Source organism: Lagenorhynchus albirostris, chromosome 16 (assembly GCF_949774975.1).
Source record: "Lagenorhynchus albirostris chromosome 16, mLagAlb1.1, whole genome shotgun sequence".
NCBI lineage: Eukaryota > Metazoa > Chordata > Mammalia > Artiodactyla > Delphinidae > Lagenorhynchus > Lagenorhynchus albirostris.
The window spans coordinates 65,423,234-65,429,233 of NC_083110.1; positions in this window are offsets into that span (position 1 = coordinate 65,423,234).

Consider the following 6,000-nt stretch of genomic DNA (forward strand, 5'->3'; position numbering starts at 1 on the left):
AGCTTGAAGGACTGGCCAAATCAGGGATTATTTGGACACCAAAATAAGAGGAGTATTTAATTATAAATCATGAAAAAAACAGGAAGCCATGAATCCATATTTGTGATAGACACATAAACAGGGAAGAAGTGAGGGTTCTGTGCAATGTCGTAAATGAAGAGGCAGTGCTGAGAAAATAATTTTGCAACCATCACAGTAAAAAATGATTCAAGCAAATATCAGTGATGATAATTTTTTATTTTATATTTTGGCCTCGCTGCATGTGGAATCTTAGTTCCCCGACCAGGGATCAACCTGCGCCCCCTGCAGTGGAAGCGCAGAGTCTTAACCACTAGACCGCCAGGGAAGTCCCATCAATGGATGTTCAATCTAGGGGAGAAGTTTTGATGAGGAGCAGGACATTTGCATGACCAAAAAGTGGGTCCCCACAGATTGCTCATTAGTTGCAAGGGGGAAAATCATAGTTATTTTTTTTTAAAAAATTCAATAAACATCTTAGCTAGGTGATTAAAATTAAGATCACCAATGAGGGGCAGATGGATATGAAGTTACTCTGGATGTGATACACTAAGAAGGATACAATGTCACACATATTAGTATTCCTGCTGGGAATGTATAACTGGAACCTAATCAGGAGGACATCAGACAGACCCAAAATGAGGAATCTTCTATTAAAAAACAAAATGAAACTCTGTTCTTCAAAAATGTCAATGTTGGGCTTCCCTGGTGGCGCAGTGGTTGAAAATCTGCCTGCTAATGCAGGGGACACGGGTTCGAGCCCTGGCCTGGGAGGATCCCACATGTCGTGGAGCAACTAGGCCTGTGAGCCACAACTACTGAGCCTGCGCATCTGGAGCCTGTGCTCCGCAACAAGAGAGGCCGCGATAGTGAGAGGCCCGCGCACCGCAATGAAGAGTGGCCCCCGCTTGCCGCAACTAGAGAAAGCCCTCGCACAGAAATGAAGACCCAACACAGCAAAAATAAGTAAATTAATAAACTCCTACCCCCAACATATAAAAAAAAATGTCAATGTTATAAGAGACAAAGAAAGGCTGTAGAATAATCTGTTGGCGGCTACTCTAAAAACATGACAAGTACAGTAAGTCCCCATACATACTAACGAATTCCATTCTGAGAGCCCGTTCGCAAATCCAATTTGTTGGTAAGTCCAACAAAGTTAGCCTAGGTATCCAATTAACACAATCGGCTATATAGTACTGTACTGTAATAGGTTTATAATACTTTTCACACAAATACATAACAAACACAAACATTTTTAATCTTACAGTACAGTACAACGGCTGGCATACAGGGGCTGCCATCAAGGGAACGGGCAAGAAGAGTTACTGACTGGAGGAAGGAGAGGAGGTGGGAGATGGTAGAGCTGAAGGATCGCCAGCAATAGGAGATGGAGCGCAAGCTGCAATTTCACTCACGCCTGACGTTGATGGAACACATGTTCTCATCTTTGAAAATTCGCAACTTGAAGGTTCGTATGTAGGGGACCTACCTAAATGCATCCTAGACTGACTTCTGTATTGGAGAAAAAATGCTGTTGGGTCAATTGACAAAACTGAAATACAAAAGGAGATTGATAAAATAATGTACCAATGGAAGTTGATAACTGTCCTGTGATTATGTAAAAGAACATTTCTATTCTTAGGAAATGAACACTGAGGTATCTAGAGGTGAAGTTCCATGATATTTGCGACTTACCCTCAGGTAGTTCTGAAAAGTAATATTGTGTAATTATGTGTGTGTGTGTGTGTGTGTGTGTGTGTGTGTGTGTTTGAGACACACACATACATACACACATAGAAAGTATATGATAAAGCAATTGGGATAAAATAGGTGAATCTAGGTAAAGGGCATATGAATCTTCTTTACACTATTCTTATAACATTTTTTGTAAGTTTGAAATTATTTTAAACAGTTTCTGTAAAAAAAATGATTTGGTGATTGCCTGACATATACACAAAAACTAGTTTAGCTAGATCAAAAAATAAATAATTTTCATTTATTTCTTATTAGAAACCAAAATATTCAAAGTCTGGGAAGATAAAAGGCTTTTAATACTTAACAAACATCTCTTTAAGGCACAGCCAGGAAATCCTTACCTCTGCTTCCTTTAACCTAACATCACGTTGGGGTGATGCTTCTTTTGCCAGAGAGTTTTAAGAATTTCCATTAGCTTAGAAATATTGTGCTATAATTACTCTGTCTTCACACTTTATTCACCCTCAGTTCAAAATCTGGCTTTCAACATCAATAGACCAAGAAGTGAAGAGTGACCATTAAGAGAAAATGAACGTGCCCTGTCTCTTTGCAGCCAACAGGTATCATTATCCCGTGTCGTATCATTGGTCATTTTGGTTAGAGGTTGATCAATTTTATGTATCTGTTCAAATAACCAGCTTTTGGTTTTATAGATATTTTCTCCATAGTTGTCCTGTTTTTAATTGATTTCTGCCCTTCATTTTTCCTTCCTTGTTTGTTTTGGGTTTAATTTACTTCATTCACTTAGTATTGAGATATAAATTAACATATAACATTTTATTAGCCTCAGGTATACAACATAATGATTCAATATTTGTATATATTGTGAAATGATCACTACAATACATCTAGTTAACATCCATCACCATATATAGTTACAAATTATTTTTTCTTGTGAGAACTTTTAAGATTTAGTCTCTTAGTGACTTTCAAATATGCAATACAGTATTATTAACTATAGTCATCATGCTGTACACTACATCCCCATGACTTATTTATTTTATAACTGGAAGTTTGTACCCTTTGCCCTTCACCCATTTTGCTCACCCCTTATTCCTCACCTCTGGCAACCACCAATCTGTTCTCTGTATCTATGAACTTGGTTTTTGGTTTTCTTTTTGTTTGTTTGGTTGAATTTTCCTTAGATTCCACATGTACAAGTCAGATCATATGGTATTTGTCTTTCTCCGTCTGACGTATTTCACTTAGCATAATGCTCTAAGGGTCCATCCATGCTGTCACAAATGGCAGGATTTCTTTCTTTTTTATGGCTGAGTAGTATTCCATTTATATATATATATATATATATATATCACATTTTCTTTATCCATTGATCTACTAATGGACACAGGTTGTTTCCATACCTTGGCTATTGTAAATAATGCTTCCATATCTTGGCTATTGTAAGTAAGGCTGCAGTGAACGTGAGGGTGCATGTATCTTTTTGAGTTAGTGTTTTATCCAGAGGTGGCATTGCTGAACCATATGGTAGTTCTATTTTTCATTTTTTGAGGAACCTCCATACTGTTTTCCATAGTGGCTGCACTAATTTATGTTCCCATCAATAGTGCACAAGGGTTCCCTTTCTTGTCTTTTTGATAATAGCCATTCTAACAGGTGTGAGGTGGTGTCTCATTGTGGTTTTGATTTGCATTTCCCTGATGATTAGTGATTTTGAGCACCTTTTCTTGTACCTGCTGGCCATCTGTATGTCTTCTTTGGAAAAAATGTCTATTCATATCCTCTGCCAATTTAAAAAAATTAGATTATTTATATTTTTGTGATTGAATTGTGTGGATTCTTTATGTATTTTGGATATTAACCCCTTATCAGATACATGATTTGCAAATATATTCTCCCATTCTGTAGGTTGCCTTTTCATTTTGTTGATGGTTTTACTTTGCTGTGCAGAAGCTTTTTACTTTTATGTAGTCTCGAGGCAAGGGACTTCCACCACCTCCCTTGCCGTTCGCACACACAAAAAGGAATAAATACCTGTTAAAACTCATTAAAGTCACGTTTCCCCAGTTTTATTTTGTTTTTTAATTCTTACTTCTCATGCCAATTTAAAAATATTTATTTATTTATTTTTGGCTGCATTGGATCTTCATTGCTGCATGCAGGCTTTCTCTAGTTGCTGTGAGCGGGGGCTGCTCTTCAATGCAGTGCGTGGGCTTCTCACTGCAGTGGCTTCTTTTGTTGTGGAGCACGGGCCTCTCACTGCAGTGGCTTCTTTTGTTGTGGAGTACGGGCTGTAGGTGCACAGGCTTCAGTAGTTGTGGCACATGGGCTTAGTAGTTGTGGCACACGGGCTTAGTTGCTCTGCAGCATGTGGGAATCTTCCCAGACCAGGAAGCAAACCCGTGTCCCCTGCATTGGCAGGTGGATTCTTAACCACTGCACCACCAGGGAAGTCCCTCTCATGCCAATTTATTAACTAACTATCAAACTTTAAGTGGGCAGGTCTTAGGATCTCTTTGCATCTGTCTGAGGAAGCATCAGATTAATAAAGAAGAAAGTTTTGCCAAATAAACAAATGTACTTAATGCATGTTAAGCTTTTATTAAATACTGAACACTGGGTTAGGTATTTTCCATGTATTTGTTCATTTAACACTCACTTAAGAGCCTGCATGAGGTGCTTACTACTATTTTCCCCATTTCCATATGAGAAAAACAAGGTCCAGAAGGTTAAGTTAATACTGTTACTAAGTGACAGAAGCAGGACCAGAGCCCAGGTTTATCTTATTCCAAAGCTCAAATTCTTAATGACTCCACTCTAATGCCTCCCAGGAGCTGGCAGGCACCACTCCCTTTAGAAGGGAGAAGCTTGTGCTTTGCTGGTGTCATTAACTAGGGAGAATGGAAAAAAGAAATCATTTCCAGGGAGCAGAATGACCAGATTACCTTTTATACTGTGTGTGTGTGTGTGTGTGTGTGTGTGTGTGTGTGTGTGTGTGTGTGTGTGTGTGTTTCAGGCATGGGGTCTCCATGGTTTCTTTACGTGAATGTGAAGGGGGATTCACCTTACCTAATTTGGTTAATGAATGTTAGTTTAAAAGTTATTAATGTTGGTGACAGATATCTCCTTTACACCCAAGGGCCAGTGGCCAGTTATTAATGTTGGTGACAGATATCTCCTTTACACCCAAGGGCCAGTGGCTCTCGCTCACCTGTGTGCCACAAATAGCCATCACTCACCATAACTGATTCAAGGTGTGCTTTTTCTTATGCTTCTGGACAAAGCAGTCAAGGCAATTCACCTGGATGTGGTGGGAAAGGGCCCTTATTTGTGAGAACTGACCTGGAAAACTCAGGAGGTGGTGGTAAGTTTCATGTGTGCGGACAGCTCTCAGCAGTCACATTTTAGGGGAAACACACATATGTCCTGCAAGGTTGGCAGCCACAAAGAGCCAGATGGGAGCCCAACCTTTCTTGGCATCCTTAAGGTAGAGTTGATCCTGGCACAGACTGCTGTCTTTTGGGTCTTGGCCGGAGGCCCTTGCAGGGGCAGAAAACACTTGGCTTCTCTTCCAGGTGGGGGCAGGATGGGCTAGCACCTTGGAAAAAAGATGAAGGTGGCGGTAGGACTTCACACTTGTTTTCATGGGAAAAGCAGGATGGACCTGCCAGTCAGTGACGAGAAACACGGAAGGTGGTAAGTAAGGCAGCTCCTTCCAACAACACTCTTGGAGGTGATGCTTTTCTTTTGGCTTACATTCACCTTCAGGAACAATGTGCTTGCAAAGAGCTCCAGCACTGGTAGCAAGAAAGTGGAGGAATTAAATTATAGCTCAGAGGAAGCAATAGATATTTTTCTGGTGACTGCCACCCCCTCCCTGCCCCTGCCCCTGTGTCAGCAATGCAGTGACTTGACAGATGTTTGTAGTTTACTGCAGCATTCGGTTCCAGCTGTGTGTGGGGCATGGGCGGCAGTGGGAACATTGTGTTCCCCACCTGCTCATCATGTTCAGACGGATGACCGTGTGTTTTTTGTTTGTTTTTGTTTTTGTTTTTTGCTGTACGCGGGCCTCTCACTGTTGTGGCCTCTCCCATTGCGGAGCAAAGGCTCCAGACGCGCAGGCCCAGCAGCCATGGCTCAAGGGTCCAGCCGCTCCGCAGCATGTGGGATCTTCCTGGACCGGGGCATGAACCTGTGTCCCCTGCATCGGCAGGCGGACTCTCAACCACTGTGCCACCAGGGAAGCCCCAATAGTACATTATT